At 41.9% G+C, this 20,357-nt stretch overlaps 1 protein-coding gene across 8 annotated transcripts in view; it reads right to left on the bottom strand.

Moving 5' to 3' along the window:
- Positions 1 to 20,357, bottom strand: part of FOXO3 (forkhead box O3) — a 127,002-nt gene that overhangs the window by 23,329 nt on the left and 83,316 nt on the right. The window contains exon 1 of one of the 8 annotated variants that reach the window (XM_081828766.1): positions 1,940 to 2,115. The exons of the other annotated variants lie outside the window; for them this stretch is intronic. The gene's annotated coding sequence lies outside the window, so the exon portion shown is untranslated. Of the gene's footprint in view, positions 1 to 1,939; positions 2,116 to 20,357 lie in introns of those variants that run through there. 8 annotated transcript variants of the gene reach the window in all.

The following is a 20,357-nucleotide window of genomic DNA, read 5'->3' as shown; positions in this document are numbered from 1 at the left end:
TTCTTCCAGTTACATTACTAAGACAACACAAAAGCTGCCACCAGCATTGTGACAGTCCCCTATCTCAGCAGCCCTTATCCATACTGGCTGGTCAGCTTTCCATTTACAAAATCCATGATCTGAAGATGGGCCACTGACAGAAGGCCAATGAATAGGGCCCCTCTGTCCATTTCTAGTTCAAATGTCCCCTCACCCTAACAAGGTCAGATGCCAGGAATGTATTCTGGTTTTCCTTCACAGGTCATGATTCTAATCACTAGTTTCTCTACCTAAATTTTGGAAGCAGGAAAAGGTAAATAAATAAATGCCAAATAAAATGTCAGAACTGCAATGTTTCCCCACACCTTCCCTGATAATGAAAGTTAATGGTGATATGATTTCTAGAAGGTTTCAAATAGCCATTCCCTCATGCAGTCCCAGGAAGGAGAAGTGGGATTTATAAAAACAGACAAGCCAACTGTAAAATCTTCTTAATGACCTATCATTTAAGTTCTCTAAAGACCTCTGCATTAGGGTCTGTAAATTAGTTTCCAACGTACTATGTGTACTTTAAACTATAAAACCACCACTAAAAATAGTCTATGGTTTTCGACTAATTCATATATCATACCAATCTATATTTCTAAGATTTTACATAAGTTTGGGGACTGGGAGCTGAAGTAAAGCAGGAATGGTTTGACAGGACTAGAGTGATTTTTCTAATAGACATTTTGAAATACCTTGTGAGGCAAGCCATTATTAATTGGCTGAAGTACTAGAGATACATTTTCATTAATGCTGAGGTGATAAGGTAAATATTAACAACCAGGACTTGAGCACAGGCCATTCTGTCATCACATTTACTTACTAAAGGAGCCAAGAAGCTACTACAATCTCAACCCAAAATCATGTGAAGAGTTCTGGTTATTTAAGTCCACTCCTAAGAAATCCAGATACTGATGAATTATAGGAAAGCAAACATCTTCTAGGAAGCAAACTTTAGTGTCAGGGACAAATACGCCAGTTTTTCTCCAACCTGGCCCAAAGATTTAGAAAATCCTTAAAGCACCTCTAACAGAACATGTCTGAAGAGAGAGCAGAAATAAGAACACTCTTCATCCCACTTTATGTCAATGCTCTTTTACAAAATGATTTACACCGAAGCAAGCCCTGTACCAGACAGAAATGCTTCTACGTGTAGTTAAATAGTAATAGAACTGGCAAACCTGTGTTCTATGTGATTGCAGCTGCATTTAGTGGCCTAATCCTTCAAGGAGGTATGTGCAGGAGGTGTGTGAAGGAGGGAGCACCAGGGACTCACATTTCACAGTCACGATGACTGGGGGGCCACAGCCTAGAGATTTCTTTACCTGGCCCTCCTTGAAGAAATTAGCATAAAGATGATTGTACTTATCAGAATCTGTTAATTACTTTTCTTGCTATCCTGCAAGACAATCTTCTACTGTAAGATACATTTATTAATAATATTAAAGTGCACACGGTCACTACATATGTGCCAACGGGTTGTGAAGACAGATGAACCCAAAACAGATGAGATGAGGTGACAGAGAGAAACTGCCTGAAATGAACAAGTATTCTCCACTGATAGTTTACAGAGTGGATAATTCACACATGCAATTTAAGGTGGCGAGTGGTTGGGGGGGTGGGGTGGGTCGGGAAGCGTGATGCTGAAGGAAGACTACAAGCTTTGATGTCAGTCAGGTCCGGGCTGGAATCCCAGCTCTGAAATTTGTCCAGTGACCTTGGGCAACTGAATTAACCTCGCATGCCCCTTTCATAAAATGAGGATAAAATTACCCTCCCTGCCTAACTCTAGGATCCTCGGGAAGGTTAAATGAAATTACGCATGCAAAGTACCCACTGGAATGCCAAGCACAAAGAGGCTCTCTACTGTCAGATCCCACATACGGAAGCAGTGACATCACAAACGTTCACTTACTGTTTTCCGAGCATCGTATAATTTAAGCCAAAAGGTGAGAGGGCGGCTCCTTCCAGGAAAAGATTTCACACTCTTAAAAGTATTTCAAAGGTGCCGTGTCAGTCGGGAGTGACTGGTAATTTCCTAACTGTTGCTATCCTATGTCCACTCCAGCCCCCTCCAACCCATGTTTACCTTGTGGGGACTGTCCACTAACCCAGACGCCAGCTGCATGTGCTTCCCCTGGAGCACAGAGAGGGTTTTGTCTGGAAGCAACATGTGGTATCAATTTATCTTTCTCAGCAACGGCAACAAGGAATCCACTGACTTTAAAAATAAAAAGGGAGTTGTATAATTTAACTCTTAAAGGCCCCTGCACACCCTCCTTTTTATGAAGACAACCCATCCCTCTCCCTCTTTTTTTGTGCAGTCTCCAAAGCAGCAAAAGGTGAGAGGCTGTCATGGCTGTCAACTCCTAAGCCAGACCCACTGCCTCCCACCAGGCAGATTGTAGGCATCCACCTGGTCCTTCTAAGGGATTTCAGTGGGGACAATCTGCAAAGGATTGCCTTTAGACACAGTACTCATCTACCTTGTACACAGGATCAGCATTTCAAGTAGGTCTCACTGCTCTCACTTGTGGGCAATGACAATTCAGAATGAGGCTGCCAAATGCCTGAATTCTAATATATGCCTCTCCTTAGCAGGAGATGATAAAAGTCACGTGAAAAGCCCAATGGAAACCACAAATCACGAGGAGACCCAGGGGGCTGTATGCCACTGCAGAGTAACACGAAGATACAGCTTCAGGAGAAGGCCTGGGAAGCTGCCTTTGATTTATAATGACAAGCTCTTTCAAAGGCAGTTCTCCGGACAAGGCCCTGACTTCTCAAGTATTAATTCCTCCCCCTGGCTGCCCATTAGAATGGCCTGGGGGAGGCTTTATGTACTCCTGCCCCACTCCTAGAGACCCTGATTCAACTGGTGTGGGTAAGGGCTGGGTAGAGGTACATTTTTAAAGCTCCCCAGATTATTCTAATGTGCAATTAGAGCTGAGAATCACTGGAATTTCCCCCTTACCTTTCCACTGACTGAGATGCTAAGTCCAACCTAATAATCCCTAGTCTTCCCGGATCTGGTAGCACAGCATAGTCGATGTCTAAATCCAAGTTCCCCCCATTTAGAAAATAAGGGTGAGAGCCGGGGCTACAGATTCAAGCTGGGATTATATATGCAGAGTAAAACAGAGCAAGTGTTCAGGCCACTGGGATCCAGATATATTTTTTCTTAAAAAAAAAAAAAAAGGGCGCCTGGGTGGCTCAGTCGTTAAGCGTCTGCCTTCGGCTCAGGTCATGATCCCAGAGTCCTGGGATCGAGTCCCACATCGGGCTCCCTGCTCTGCGGGAAGCCTGCTTCTCCCTCTCCCACTCCCCCTGCTTGTGTTCCTGCTGTCGCTGTGTCTCTCTCTGTCAAATAAATAAATAAAATCTTAAAAAAAAAAAAAGAAAAGGCAAGGGAGAGGGTGAAGAGTCCTGGACCTTGCGACAGTCATCTCATTCTGTCCCATGCTACTTCTCCACCCGGCACAGATAGGCATGGACAGAAAAGAGGTCATGTGGACATGTGCAAAACTAAGAATTGATATAGGCTGAAGAAAGGATGAGTTGGGACAGTAACTGATCCCTATAATTTTCAGGAGCCTCCCTGAAGTAGCATGCAATCTCATACAATTCCTTTCACAGCAAATTTCACAGCAATCCCTTTGCCCTTCAAGCAAAATGCCAAAAAGACAAATTGGGTAAAAATTATTCCTGAAAAAGCCATACCCCAATCGTGAGGTACTTATTAGCTCCCACTGTTAAGAATACAGCAAAGTATTACTTAATGAACTTCCCTGAGGACATATTCAGCCTCAAAAATAACAATCACATACTCTGTTTCTCATTCCTTCTCATTCCTCAACTGTGCAAAACACTACAGCATTACACTCAGTGCAAAGATCCTTGGGTGGACGCTGCTGGAAGCCAAGCAGTGCCACCATCTGAGGGAGAAGTGTGAGGCTGGTCCTCCCTATTAGATACCGGGAGAGTCGAAGTTTTAGCTGGCTTATCTTCTTCTACTAGATTTTGTCTCCTTTGGGGCTAACTTGTCGCTCAAAAGCAAGAACAGAAAGTTGATAGCATAAAACAGACTAGAAATCAGAAACAGTTATTATTTCTGACAATATGGAATACCAGCTGTAATAGCCAAGCAAGCCTTTCAGACTGGGAAGAAAACTTAAATAAACATTCACATAAAGGATTGTGCAATCAACCCTGATGTGTAAGACAAGTTCCAGGCTAGCTCTACTCTTACTCTTGTCTAAAACACTAAGTTTAAACCATTAAGGGACTTATTTTAAAAAGACGATATTCTAAAATAAATATTGTCAGGAACTTGGCTGAAGGATTAAATTTCCAACTAGAAACAAGATTTCCGTTAAATTTGCTAACAATAATCCTCTACCCACAGAGATCTCTTTGAAAACTAACATTTGTTTCAAGTTTTTATGCAGTAAGTGACAGGTTTTGGTATCTCATCAGAAGGAATAAAATAGGGGTGGCCAGGGTGGCTCAGTCGGTTAAGTGTCTGCCTTCAGCTCAGGTCATGATTCCAGGGTTTTGGGATCAAAAGCCCTGTGTCGGGCTCCCTGCTCAGCGGGGAATCTGCTTCTCCTTCTCCCTCTGTGTGCTCCCACTCTTTCTCTCTCAAATAAATAAATCTTTAAAAAAATAAGGAATAAAATAACAATCATCTGATAATCAGCATAATGAACCCATTCTCTATCCAAGCAAAATGAGACACATGAGGCTTTCTTAGAAGAGGAAGGGCTGGGCAGGCAATCTGTCCTGCCCCCCACTGAAAAAGAAATCCTAGATAGGAAGAAAGTTCTCTTGAAGAGCATGAAAAAGACAGCAACCACTCCACTGCAGTTTTGCTGGGTTTTCTATGTGGGTTTTATTTTCATATTCATTTTTTTTTCATTTAGTAATCTTCTTTTCAAGCTCTTCCACAGCTGTTTCTGTTCTTGGAGGGCAAGAGGGAACATTCCATTCCTTACAGCCAAACCTGCACTTCCGGCACAAAGAGAACCCTGGCAGCCTTGCAACCTCTTGCCCACACCCACTCCCTGCAGCACCCTGCCCCTCCCCACAAACCCTCCTACTTCCAACCCCCTGTCCGTTCTCTCCAGACTGAGGGAGAAGCAGCTCAAGGCATGCAGTCAAGAGAATGACAGTCCCCAGAAAGCCAGTCAAAGTTACAGCATTTGGCAGTCCCTGCTCTCTTCTTCCAAACTTCTTCCCCGATGTTACTGAATCCACTTCCCTTTCCCACAAGGGGCTCCGCAAGCACATGCTACATAAATTCCCTGGTAAGACCATGCATGACCAGCCACATGGAATGGATGCTTCAAAGGGTTAAAAGCCATGAAGTTGCAGAACAGACTCTGCCAAGTAGAACAAAGGAGAACAGAAATAATTTTACTATTAACATAATTTTCACTTAGATTAAAAAAAATAAGGCCGTAAATTTTTCCAGTTTGAAAATTTATTGTGGGTGGAAATAGAATAAAAGGGCATTGGAAATACATGACCATAGTTCAGGAATACATCAGAGAGTTTAATCACTTTCTTGCCATTATATAAGTGATCAGAGCAGAAGTTTAGTAAAATGTAAACTGGGGGAAATGGAGAGGGCTGTGAAACCCATCTAGTAACAAGCAGCTTTAACTTCATAGTGAAAGAAACAAAGGACCAAAGAGATACAGGGGAGTGCCTGAACTCAATCAGCTAGTAAGTGGACTCCAAGCTGAGACAAACTCCAATCTCCCAGCCTTAACGTATAACAGTAATACCCAAAACAACATCAACCCCGATGTCTGGATTTCGATACCAATGGAAGGGATGAAGTGCTGGGAGCACAAAGCATGGGGAGTATCTTCCACCCACCCACCCATCCAACTTAAGTCTGCCTTATTTTACAGTTTGAGGAACAGAAGTCTGTCTCCTCCAACACATATCAAACTCTTTACAACTAGTTACCATATTATAGTTTAGCATCTAGCATGGGGCGTGGTACATAGTAGGTGCTCAAAAAACATTTGTTTAATCAATGAATTGGTGGGAAGGGGGCAGCAACCATGAAACAAACCTGAATTATACTCTGCAATGTTATCAAACATAAGCTCAGTGAAAAATCCTCACATGAGTGAAGATGGAAGCAAGCATCCATTGTAAAATGTGAAGTAGCAAGTCTCTCCCTTGAGTGTTAACTTCAATTATACAATCCAATTTCCAAAAACCAGACGACAGTCTAATTAGTAGACATAAGGTTCTCTATAATAAGAGATGCTAAGAAGGGCAAAATGACAGCGTGTGAGTGAGCTACTTGGTGGAGCAAGGGCTTGGCGCAAAGGTCTCACGTCCATCTAGGGAGAAGAGCTGACTCCTTACCTATCTTGGGATGCTATGGGGCCTCATTACTTGGTAATGAAGTTGGCCCAGAGCCCTCAGAGGCATACTCAAAATCACAGATAACACACTCTGGTACTAAATCTCCTCCAAGGCACATCCAAAGAAAAACAAGAACAAGGAAAATCCAACATAAGAGTCTATTTCACCTGCAATCTGAAAGAACTTAATGTATTTGATATCTACCGGGGTCAAGGCTCTGTGCTTGACAAATCTAATCTCATTTTATTTTCACAACAAACCTGTCAGGAGGAAATGGAGGTACAGAAAAGTTAAATAACTTGTCTGGTAGGTAGTGGTGCTAAGTAATCAAGCCTGAGGCTAACTCCAAAGTGAAGCTCTCACCACTTTACTACGGGTTTCCTTCTGATGTCACCAAACTGCCTAAGAAGAGAGGCACCACTAACTGGTGACCAAGGAACATGAAGGAACAAGAATAAAAATCTATATTATTGAATTACATGTTCCCATCTTTAAGTTTCTGCACATGGTCCCTAGGATTATGAAAGCAAGGTAAAGAGTGGAAAAAATGAATAGCCATGAAGCGAGCCCTGTTGAAACTAGATCATCTTTAGAAATGACACCTTTTTTCTCAGATATACCCCAAAAGAGACACTACTGGCATGTCCTAACCTGACCTGGGATCACCACTTTTAGGGAACAACCAAGCACAATTACTGCCATAAGCTATTAAGTATCCAGGCCTTCCTCAGTGGCATGTCTGGTGGCTTCTGTGCTCAGAGAGTGTTAACCCATAAGCTGAGTCAAGTCAGTATGACCTGGCGTCCTTGGCAGACTTATTCAGGCCCTCAAACGGCTGGCACCGTGCTATGGGTCCTCAAGCCAGAAACAGCGGGCAAAGCCAGCAAATGTCTGCTCTGTCCTGACCTTGCCATTACGAAGCTTAATCTGAAACAGGGACTCAGCTCTATACTATTTTAAACATGTAATTAGTTTATTATAGAGCCAGAAAAGATTAGCTTGCTTTAAATCTACGTGAATTTTAAAATATGCTTTTTGCCTGCCAACTGACAGCATGATCAGGATGCTTCTGTTTAACCTCAATCAAAAACTGGTAGAACACTGCTTTAAGGTTGTATATGCACGCTATTTTATTATTTGTCTTCTGGCAACAAAACCTGCAGAAACAGAAATTACGGACAATGCATGCAAGCACATTAAAGGGATGGCTGTGGAGGTGCTGAGTGGGAGAGTCAGACAGCTTGAGAGTTTGTCATCTGAAATCCAGGAAAACTGCTTTTCTGTTCTTAGTTTACAATCCCTTCCTTCACATGAAATTCACTGGCTTTAGCATCACACATACAAACACAACGGTCTCCAGCTCTTCAGATGTTATGGCTCAGAAAAACCATTCTTTTGCGTCTTGTTATTTCAAGGGCAACTGATTTCTTTTGGGTAGCTCTAAAATATATGCCAGTGTGTGGGCACAGTCACACAGCTAAGCACAGGCCCACACCCTGGAAAGACTGGGAGGGGTAGAGGCACATTTTTCAACTAGGGAAGGAAAAAGTTTGGGCTAGGATTTACAAAACAGACAAGTGTGTATGCATTTGGCAGCAGGCTATCTTCCAAATGTCAATGTTCATTATTCTAACAGTCATCAAAAATCAAGATGATAATGGTAAAAAGGCAGAAGACAAAAAAAAGTAAATGCCACACAACAGAATATCTCTGTTGGCTACTGCAAAGAAAACAACTGATAGATTTTCTCTTTATAGGAATAAAGAGCACAGCAGTCAATTCTGAAAAATGACTCAAGCCTATAGTCACAGGTAGAAGCCTACCCTTCTCTTTCCCTTCCATACCCTAATGAAATTCAGCTAAAAAGGAGCCTCCTGAGGAACTGCTTTCTCTACCCTGTAACCTCACCTGCATGTGCAGCATTTCACTGTACTGGTTTTGCAAGATTTCTTCTTGTTTAAAACCACAGGATGCAAAAGTGGCTGATGACCAGTGTAATGATATTGCTAAATGCCAAGTAAATCAACTATTCATTCCAGGATGCTTCTGGGTGCCAAGTACACATACAGATGAGCACCACACAGCTCAAAAGTCCACATAAAATGATCAAGTAAAGAGAGAACACTTTCATCAACTAAGGAACCAGGCATTCATTCCACTGTTCTGGGGGAAAAAACATTTAGATACTCGTGCATTTTAACTTAAAATCTAAGATGTTCCTAAATGTACAAGTTAATATTAGCATTACTCTCCAAACCATTATGAATTAAAAAGGCTGAATGTACATGGGATAAATCACAGTTTTTCTAAAGGCCATGACAGAAATGCAGTCCTTTTGTATTAATATGTACTGGGCTCTAATCAACTTCATGTGTGGAGGTAAGCTTGAAAGCACTGAAAAAACTGGGAACAGGAGAATCAGTAGTATAGTATCTATCACCCAAAGGGCAGGGGGGATAATATTAACTAGCAAGGATAGGCACATAAAAGACTCTCAGTACGGTGGAGAGTTAGGGGGTGAGCCCACGCCTCACCCAGCAGGTGTCACAGTGCTCCAGGGCTCAATGGTCCCTAAATACCAGCTGTCTGTGATCCCAAGGCCATTCTTGAGGAAATGGGACCCCTGGCCTTATAACTGTTTCCTTGGTTGGGTCTGACTTGGCAGGTTTAGTCCACAGATTTTCTCCTCAACTTCCTGGAGCCCATCACCGGGGCTCCCTGAAGTTTCCAATTCTTTCCCCTTAGTCAAGTTGTTCGTTTGCTAATAGGAAATTGTGTGTGTGAGCTCATAGCACGACCAGGTACTACCAGATCTTCCCCTAAAGCATAACAAATCATTGTACATACAGGGGCCACTGAGATTAATCCCTTCAAATCAAGACTAGGGAAGAAAACTACACAAGGACAGATGTTGCTGAGCTATTTTCAGGTTCAAAGGTAGCTTCAAATAATACACTTCCAACTCTCTGAGGCATTATGTGGAGTAATATCACCCAGTATTAAGCTTTCTCCAGAAACAAGTTCATCAGGTTCTTTTGAACAGCCGTGACCTCCGTAGTCTTCCCAAACACAGCCGAGTCCTGATGTTAATTTGTGGACAGAAACAGAAGTCACACAAGCTTCTTATAGGATTAATAAATCCAAGTTGAGAGACAATTCTCCATAGGTCTCTGGTGTTTCTGCATGTCTTGCAAGCAAAGTACTAATGGCCCTCTGTTCTGGACTATATTTCTAGGATGTGTGCATTTGCATAGTGAACAATCTTGAAAGATAGTGATAGTGTTTCCCTCCAGAGCAACATACAGATACACTTACTGCCCATTATGAAAGATATAGGATCCCTAAACTCAAGGTTCCCCTCCTGTTAACAGAACCCACCGCATGCACAGGCATGAACCGGGGCCCATCTGTGTCACTCCTGTGGGACTTGGGGACAAAGAGGAAACCGACGCAAAATCTGCTACTGCTTGTGCGCTTGCTGTGCGGGGCGTGAGTAATCGATTCCTTTGCCTCTGACCTAAGAGTCTCACCGCTAGTGGGGTCAAACGCCAAAGATGCAACTTGGCAATTCATCTCTAGCTAGCCTTCTTCTCCACCCCTACCTAAATGAGAAGGAACACAAGACAAGGGGATGAAGAAGGAAAATGAAGTCACAAGTAGGAGGCAGACATGCATGGCTCCAGCATTTTGAATATTCTGATCCGGCTCTGCTGAGGACCCATAAGGCTTTATGAAAACAAACCATTAATAAAAGAGCAGCTCCCCAGACACAGTCACTTTGCTGTGTTTCATCTGCATCGGGTCACCATCTTTTTCGGCTGTTGCTCGACGCGGCTGTTTGCTTGTGAAGAGCAGAGCTGAGTGGGCAGCAGGTGTAGGTTTCTCTCTCCTTGCCTTCCTCGACCAGACACGAGAGCAGATCACGCTATGTCCACCCTCCCCATCTCCCTGACAACCGACTGCCCCATCGCACGGCAGTCCTCGTGGTAACATCTGTTGAGTTTCCACAGGGACCAGATCACCATTTTGGAGCCCTGGGCCATTCTCGGAGGGAAGAGCTTCTCCTTAGTCCCCTACACTTGTCCATGGGCTGCTCCAAATTTAACCCTGATGAAAATGCTGTCAGACCTTTCTCCTTCCAGCAGTGACTTTGTCATTGTAACAGGTCACACACGTTAGAAACCCAGGATTCTCTCCTCTTGCCATTTTAGCTCTCCCCTACCCATTTTCTTCATTCCTCTGAAAGTATTTAGCAGCTTTAGACCTGTAGAAAGGAAGATGGGACTAGGGAGTGCCCATGAAACCAAAAGCAAACACATGCATATATATATATATATATATATTTATATACTTTCTCCAAGTTTCCAGAAGAGAGTTAATTTTCTAGCTTCTTAAATATAAACCAAAAGCCTCTACTACAAAATACAAAAACTTTACAAGATATCATGCTCTACAGTTTTTTAATGAACTGATTTAAGCCAGGCCTGTTCTGGTACATAGGAAATTGATATTTTCTTTTCCCTCCCCTTTCCTCTTGGATAACCTACTTCCATTCTTGGCAAAAGGAGGCATATATTTACTACAGTGTTCACATGCACCTACACGTCCAGTGCCTCTGGAATAATACTGAATTGTTGCCACACGGCCAAATAATGTGCTCTTTGAGAAATAATTATCAATTAGAGTGCTATAAAATGGGCCAGCAGTTCTACTCTGCTCGCACTGTGTGGTATTTTGGCCACTAAACACAACAAGCTTTCTTTGGTTACTCTTTACATCAATCAGAAAATTACATTAATTTGCTGTGACGCTATTTGTGGACAGACGTGGAAAAGAATGCAGACATCCAGAGTAAATTAGAGCCAACTCACTCTACTTGGGCAATAGGTCCCCCACACAGTCACCGCAGATACTAACATTTTACAGGCACCCCAGCCTGGGCTGGGTTGACAAGGGCTGCATAAAAAAAACTATTAGCAACAACTTGCAAGTAATCAATTTCTAGTACTTTCAGTCTAGAGTAGCTGCCAAAAGAACTTGGCAAAAGCCATCATTTAAAAAAAACACCAATTTAAGCTACAGTGCAGTAGTCTTACTGTAGTAAAACAGGTTTTACTTTATCCATATATGAGGTCTAAAAATAGAAAAAAAATAAAGTTTTAAAATTTAGATACCATTTGGATATTTAAAAAGCCTTCTAGCTTTTCTTTCTTCCTGACAGTTCTCTTTTATGCAGTATTATGTTTAGTGATGATTATTAAAATATTTCTTGGAAGGAAAAGGTGCATAAAAATATGAACTCATATATGTTCATATAAGAAGACAGCTAGAAAGTGTTAAATAGCAAAAGAAAGCACAACTACTTCTCCTTATCAACGCTAAAGATGCCTGATAATGAAAGACTCTCATTTCTTGAAATGAACTCTTTTCTCTTTTAAACTAAACCACACTGAATAAAGTTACCACCTGCAATACAACCCAGGAAGTCCAGCGTTAAAGAAATAGACTCTCTTTTCCCAGGTTCTCCATCTCCAAAGAAATCTACCTTCAGCATTGAAAGTCAGAGCAAATACACTGTAAATAAAGTATCAGATTTTAAAAAATTAAGTTGTCTGCCTTAAACTTCAGAAGCAATTAGAAGTTCAAAATGTGGATATTATCTGTTTTATTAGAAATCATACTCATGCCTCCAGTGGACAAATACAGGAGGAGGGGGCGCCTGGGTGGCTCAGTCGGTTAAGCATCTGCCTTCAGCTCAGGTCACGATTTCAGGGTGCTGGGATCCATCCCCGTGTCAGGCTCCCTGCTCAGCAGGAATCTGCTTCTCTCTCTCCCCCCACCGTATGTTCTCTCTCTCTCTCTCGAATAAATAATCTTCAAAAAAAAAAACAACAAAAAAAAATAAAAGCTGACTCAGATGAGAGATAGTCGCTTTTGTTCTGCACTTCTTTTTTCCATCTACATTTAGATGAACCTTGAGAATGAAAACCACCTGCAGTGATGGAACAGAATCTCAGGGATGAATCCTCAATCACTTCTTAGAATGGCTCTATCAGCCCTAGACTTCTTTTACATGAAAATAATTCACTACTAAATTTGGGTTTTCTGTTATATATAGCCAAACCTAATCCTGATTGATAAACCCAAAAACTATTTTTAGAAATGAATCTTATTGTTACGCCCTTCGGCATGTGTTATCCATATGTGTTCTCTCTCTCTCTCAACTTCTGCATATGTTAATTGATAAAAAATAGTTGATTACAAAATTCCAAGTCTTAATAATGGTAATCAGAGGTTTCTAATCACATCAAGTAAATAATGCAATAGACATACCTAGCAAGTGTCATCAAGCACTTTGAAAGTGCTTTTCAATGAATGATTGTGTATGTGCCAGACACTACCCTCCTCCAATGTTACAAGGTTGGCAGGGCAAGTGAGCAGTGATCCTTTTGGCCCCAGAGAAGCTTTGATGTGGAGACCACTGAGGATAGGGACTCAACACGTTTACAAGTGAAGAGGCTGTATTATCATGAACCTCTTAAAACTTGTTTTGGGTCAACCTGAGTTTCAAGAGAAAGAGCATTTTGGAGGCCTCAAGACATAAAAATGAATTATGGGGAAAATGGCTCAGAGACACAGATGGTCTTAAAAGGCTATTTCTACCAATCTGGGAATATGCTTGGGCCACTGGGCCAGCAACAATTTTCACAAAACTATCAGAAATAACATCAATAGCCAGCGAGCAAAGAATATCTAGAATATACCACAATGTCATAACTTGGACGAAGGCTTACGCTCTTCTGACTCTGGAGCAACAAGATATGAGCAGAAAGTAAGGCAGCCATAGTGGAGACATATCAGTTTCCACTCAAGCCTAGAGTATCAAATCAAAAAAATAAAAATGCTATCCAATAAGGAAACCGATGGCCTCATATCTGGACAATGTGCGATAGCATCCAGTAAGAGTATTACAAATAATTCTATATTCCCACTGAACCAAACTGTGGTCAGTTATCCTTCCCTAAAACGAATTTTCAAAAATCAGGAAATGAGCAAATGAAGAAATCTGTCAGAAAGCCATTCCAATATTGTGAATAATGAATGCTATACAAGAATAAAAACTCTATTGCATTAAGATACCATTTGACTATCTCAATTTTTCATGTCTAAAGTCTAGATACTAAGAACTGTGTCTATGAAGGCCTAGTAAATAGGGCAGCATTACGAATATTTAACTATGCTGCCCAATTCTGTCAGTATGTAAGAAAGAACATGCCAGGGAAACAGTCCTGAATATTCCTAGTTAGGTATGTACTTGCTGGGTTATAGTCACTGTTAGTTATCAGGGCCATCCCCAGGAGAAGAGAAGATGGGCCATTTACTCAGAGGAAAGGTGGTTACTTAGTAACGGATATATTCATTTTACTAATAAATATGACACAGTTGCTCCCTAAGCCTGTATGGGATGAAAAGGGTTTATTTCAGAGTTTAACTGTCCCCTTTGACATCTTTAACCCCTTGTTATGCTATTGAGTCCACTCCTGGCACTTCCTAAATAAACCTGTAAGGTGCTGGTTCTGAAACGGCCCCTGTGGCAGCAACATCCTTGCCAGTGTAAGGCCACTGGGCCAGAAGCACCAACTTCAATGGTGTCTCCCATGGAACTCCTCACACAGGACTAGGCACAAACATTCCTTCATTAAACTTGTAACCACACTAATGGAAACGTTAAAAAGGAGAAAACCTGGGGCGCCTGGGTGGCTCAGTTGGTTAAGCAACTGCCTTCGGCTCAGGTCATGATCCTGGAGTCCCGGGATCGAGTCCCGCATCGGGCTCCCTGCTCGGCGGGGAGTCTGCTTCTCCCTCTGACCCTCCTCCCTCTCATGTTCTCTGTCTCCCATTCTCTCTCTCAGATAAATAAATAAAAAATCTTAAAAAAAAAAAAAAAGGAGAAAACCCTCCAAGTCACAAATGTTTGATAAACTGATAGCTGTTTTGGAAAGTGATTTTAGTTTGTTAATATTTTGTCATCAGGTATAAATGTCCTACATCAAGTCCCGAATTCCTTTCATTTAGGGATTTGAGCAGACCACCCAGGATGTTCCATCCTAATTGCTGCCCAGGAACTAGCACCTGATGCTACCTTTAGTCTTCTGATCATTAACTTTGAGGCTTCTATGTTTTGAGGGTGAAAGGGAAATGGCACAATTCTATAAGACTTCCTCTGACATAGAGGGTAGATCTAGGTTGGCAGGGAGTAGAAGGAATTAACAACAAAGGTTCAGCCTCTCCCCTCAGCCTCACTAGAACCTCCTGGGCTGGAGCTGTGCAGGAAGAAGCGGAGGGGCCTCACATACATACAGTATTCAAACAGGTGTTTATACTGAGGTCCTTCCATGTACCAGGTATACAAATACAAGTGAACACACATAGTCCCTGGTCTCATTATAATTTTGTGGAGTGAAGGGGAAATGAGGGACAGACATTAATTACAATGAATAAATACATACATAATTACAAACTGAAAAGTGGTCTGAAGGAAAACAACAGGGTACCATGAGAGAAAATAATGGGTGGTTTGGATGGACCTAAGACAGACTGGAAAGTCAAGAAAACCTAAGACCTGGAGAATGAGCAACCAAGTAACAAAAGTCAATGGAGTGGATGAGTTCACCTAGGGAGAAAAAGGAAGAGAAATCTGAGTTTTCCTTGAAATCATGCAACATGAGGTCAGGTGGAGATAAGGACCAAACAAAAGAGAATAAACAGGAGCCACCACACAGGAGGGGAGTGTGGTGATCAAGGCCATAAGAACATAGTACTTCAAGAAGGAGAGAGCAGTCACCACTGAAAAATGTAAAAAGAGGAGGAGATGAAGAATGTCCATGAGTTTTGGCAACAAAGAGGTTATCACTGGTGACTGAGTGCTAGTGGCAGAAACCAGGGAAGATGCCAGCAAGGAATCACTAATCGTAACAAAAAAGCTAACATTTATTGAGTGCTTATTACATACTAAACACTATTTTAACAATGGGGGTAACATTATCCCCCATTTTGCAGATGAGAAAACTGAAGCTTGAGGAAACCTGCCCAAGACCACATGATATGAGTGGAGGATCCAGGATTGGAACTCAAGGGGTCTGGCTCCAGAGCCCGAACACCATGCAGTGAAGGCCTCAGAGGGTGAGGGAATAGGACCCAGGGCCTACAGGCAGGGACTGGCACTGTCCTGGCCCTTGAGTCACACAGGACTTTCCCAGCAGAGGTCATGAGATGAGGTAAGAAGATTCCACAGGCAGATTCTATTGGTGCAATGGCCATAGGATTGTCCTTTCATCTGGAGAAAATAATTACCGTCTAAGGGCTGGTACATCCCAGAATACATACTATGACAATTTCCAACTTGCTTTTCCACCATTCATCAGTGAAAGACCTCTGAAAATAATTTCAACCTAGAGATGACCTAAGAGGCACACCGTGCTGCAGTCCCCACTTTAGCCAGGTGTTAGGACTCCTGCCCCACAGCCTCAATTCTCTGCACTTCAGCTCTGGACGGTATCACTTTTAGTCTGTGGGTCCCACTGCCACAGGCTGGGCAGGGACAAAGCAAAACACATGGGATTCTTCTGGCAGTGTGTCCTTTCCTTACATGGTTTAGGCAGGAAGGAAAGTAGAGCAATGAGAAGAAAGTGACGGATTGCTGTTGAACAATCCTTTCATTCCTCGGCAAACACAAAACAGAGCAGCTGTGCATTTCTTCTGAGGTCTGCTCATCTTGTTTTCAAAACCCAGCAATCCCACAGCCTTCACCTCCACCTGGGAATCATTTTTTAGGTACTCGAGAGGGGAGTGCTAGTATCTGAGGCGATCTCAATGGTACAAACCAGTAATGAAAGTAAGCTATGATCCTTGAATTCCTCCACCCTTCCTGTCCTTTCTGCCTTCAGCCAGTTTAATGTACACTAAGTCCATACAGGTCAAGCTGGCCCTGGGTAAAGAATTTATTGTTTACACAGTAAAATTACAAGAATGAACAAAAAAATGAAGTCATCCTCTATAGAAAAGCACTGCACAAGAACCAGGGTGAAATCCATTTCCTCCTGAAGTAAAGCTTCCCATATAGATTACCAAAAGGTGGGGAAAGGAGAATTTGAAAACATATTTAACATTTTATGAGTTGGTCTCTTTGAATTAGGAAGTGGAAAGCACAAAGAAATTCTTTAGCTAGGAAGCTCAGCTGTATTTATCAGATCATGTGAAATACACATTATGTTTAGATTCTTAGAAATGAGCTCAATCTGTATGCAAAGGACTAGAAACAAGCTACAGCAATAACAAAAACTGAAGTTGCAGTAGCTGGAGACGGATTAGCTTCATGGGACCACTAATGAGGCTGCATGCTAACTCGGCTGGACAGGGGTCAGGCAATCCTACCTGAGACTCTTCTAGCAATTGTCTAAAACAATGCAAATTAAGAGTTAAAATTCTTATCTCAGGGAGGACAGTAATGTAGAGTGTAGCTACTGCCATATACAAATTACTCTAATTTTTTAAAAATTTTTTTATTTGCAAGCCTTGAATTGGGTAAAAGTTGCTGAACTTTTGTTTTCAGTCTTTAACTTTCCTTTGATTACCAAAGTAATACATGCTTATTCTAAAAATCTAGCAAAATCAGAAAAAAGTGGAGACAAAAACCAAAAAACCACCCAAAGCCTGAATTACTAAGGCTTAATATTTCAGGTTTCCTGTCTTCTTGTATTCTTCTTCCTCAATCCCACACAGAATGCTCTTCCAGCTAGTCTACCTGTGTAGACATGTTTTAATACAATGAATGGCAACTGTACTCAAAGTACAACGTTCCACCCCCCCCTCAACTAAAAAGTTTATCCTTTACAAGCAGAACGGAAGAGGGATATTGACTGTAGGTAACTGTTCTGAAAAGAGGGACAGCTCTAAGTCCCACTGCACACATCACACCTAAGGTTGTCCCTCGCATACCTGGTACTAGGATTTTTATGGTTGCTTCTGTGCTCCCCAGTTCCCATTTTCCATCCTGCTTGCTATGGGACAACCAAGCCACCAAAGGGGGAAAAAAAGACCCAAAAATGGATTAAGGGGAATTACACCTTAAATCTATATCAAGTAGTCATCATAACTCTGGTCAGTTAAATGTTATTACCCTATTTAATGCGGAAGAAAAATGGCACAGAGAAGTTGAGGCAGAATCTGGAATGGGAAGAGACATCAGAGATCAATTAACTCAGTGGTGTTCAAACTGCTTAGTGGAGCCGTGGAGGTTCTTTAGGGCCTTAGGTGAGGGAAGCAGACCAGCTCACTAAAATTCAATGTACTAAATTTACCACAATTCATTGCTTTCAAAAGCATTTACAGAAATGTTTTAATACCATTAGTAAGAATGATTCGTTTTTGTTGCTGATGATGAAATTTTGTTTTTTTTTTAAGATTTTTTATTTATTTGACAGACAGAGACACAGCGAGAGAGGGAACACAAGCAGGGGGAGTGGGAGAGGGAGAAGCAGGCTTCCCGCCGAGCAGGGAGCCCAATGTAGGGCTCAATTCCAGGACCCTGGGATCATGACCTGAGCCGAAGGCAGATGCTTAACAACTGAACCACCCAGGCGCCCTGATGATGAAATATTTTAAAATAAATTAAATCAATAAATTCAAAGGCATCAGAGGGAAACCAAAATGAACTAAACCAATCCCATCCCACTGAAATGCTGAATTTTGTTTCTAATCAGTAACAACAAAGTACGGCCAAATAGGTATTTGCTAAATGAACTTATGAATGAATGGGATCCGTCAACTTTGTAGAAAAACCTAACATGAAAACGACAAAATAATTCAAAGTGGTAGGAAGGAAGTCTGGAAGGCATTAATGAGATGTATGATTAATAACCCAAATTTCATATCTACTAAATTACATATATGAAACTGTGAAGGATCAAAATACCCCAATTAATGAAATGTCCTAAACATGCTATATAATGGATGCTAAAAAGTTCATACAACTGAAAATGGATAAAAAAAATTTTAAACATCAGAACAAACGGAACAATATTCACATGAGATACTGACATTTTTTGTTACTTATGAAGCATATCTTTGTGAATTTAATATGCGCTTGGTGTTCAGAAAAAGTATAGTGTGCTGCTGTTAAAACACTCACTGTCCAAGCATATGGGTAACCTGAGGGCAGGGGTGAGGAGGGTTATCTCCATTTCAATTCAGCCTATAGGTACTGCTGCCCAAATTATGTCACTTGAAAGATTCTCCTATCTTAATACCTACTGTGCTCAGCTAAGCTTTTCAGCAGTCTTGGGTGTATTTTCAAAGCCTCAATCCCAATTATCACTCAATGACATCATCTCTACCTTTCTTCTCCAAGGAAAACTGCTGCTTCCTTCCATGAGTCTCACTGGGAGCACTGCCTCTCCTCCTCCTCATGCCCATCAACTCCTTCATATTCCAGCAAGACCGGCTCACTCCATTCAAATCACGGCGGTACTCCTCTGCATCTGGAGGCAGGTACCCCATTTTTAAAAGCAGAATGGTCTTACACTCCGTGCTTTGGAGTTTTAAAGTGGTTTCACAGGTGCCTGTTTTTCTATTTAATGCTGCCTTTCCGAGTTGATCGTAAACTGAGACCAACAAGCAAGTTTTCTACTCTTTCTGCACCTCCGAGTGAATGACACAGTCTAATGCATGCAGTGTGGTGCTAAATATATATTCAGAAAGTAAAATCTACAGTTTTATGCCAAAGGAACAAGATCTCAATACACTAATCATCTAGGTTTTGTTCTCTTAAAATTGATTGTAGCTTTCAGGGAGAGTTAGTCCACACTTAATTTATTCAGGTTAAAGAGAAAGGGAAGGTGCCTAAGCAGTTGCAGTAGCTAGATTTTGGAGTGGGGGTTAGGGAAGGAATATTAAGCTCAACCGGGAGCAAAGCCAACAGGGTCCAGCTCTACTTGCTCCTTTCTGAAGGGCCCCTGTTGTTGCTGTCACCTGGGGTCGCTGCATCCATGCTTAAGTACAGTTTTCTGTCCCAGGAAATGCTTTCTGAGAGAGGAATACAGTAAGTAATAAGACCGGCTCATCTGGCTTTCTCTCATTTCAGTCCAATGCACTTGTGACCAACAAACTGAGTTTTTTTATTTTATCTACAAACCATATACTTTATGTACATGAAGATGAAAGCTTTTTCCCAAATCAAAAAGCTAATGATTGAATGAGTGTAGCAACCACTGGAGTTCTTGTTCCCTTCCCCAGAGGCTTTCTGGTGAAGAGTCCATGCTTTGCATATGAAAGGGAGGATTCAGGCCTCACCTGCTGTAGCAGTGAGAGGCAAGGTCTGAAGGAGGATGCCCTACCATCAGGTTAGAGGAGCTATGGGGCTCTGCATGCAAGGGCTCCTGGCATCTCCAGTGAGAAAGGACAGATCCCGAGGTCATCTTTCCTCTTGGCCCATTAACGGGAAAAGTCTCCTGTTATAGACCTGCATATCAGGACAGCTTCCTCACATCCATCTAAGGCCATCTAGATGGTGCTGACATAGCAGTGGGCAAAGATTCTGGAAATGGACACCTGAGGACTGTTAGCCAGGACAGGGGTGCCACTGTTCTGGCCCCTTTCCTATTGTCAATTTGGCATAATTTTAGGATGAGAGAAACTACTGTCCACTTCTCCTAAAGAGCCTGGGCCTCTAATTTAAACCAATAAGACATCTTTAAAAACAGCATCCTATTGCTCCTTGTCCCAACCACACACTCCTATTAGATACATAAGTATTAACAAACCACAAGTTAAAAACCTCCAGATGCGGGGAGCAGGAGGAGGCTGGGAATCATAGCTCTCTTTTCCTGGAGTTATTAATTTTTTTTAACATCACCTGAATTTAATCCTAAAATGTCTGAGCTGTAGGG

Source organism: Leptonychotes weddellii, chromosome 8, assembly GCF_054177405.1.
Source record: "Leptonychotes weddellii isolate Sample4059 chromosome 8, ASM5417740v2, whole genome shotgun sequence".
NCBI lineage: Eukaryota > Metazoa > Chordata > Mammalia > Carnivora > Phocidae > Leptonychotes > Leptonychotes weddellii.
The sequence above is the reverse complement of the archived record's forward strand: the minus strand, read 5'-3'. Positions and strand labels throughout refer to the sequence as shown.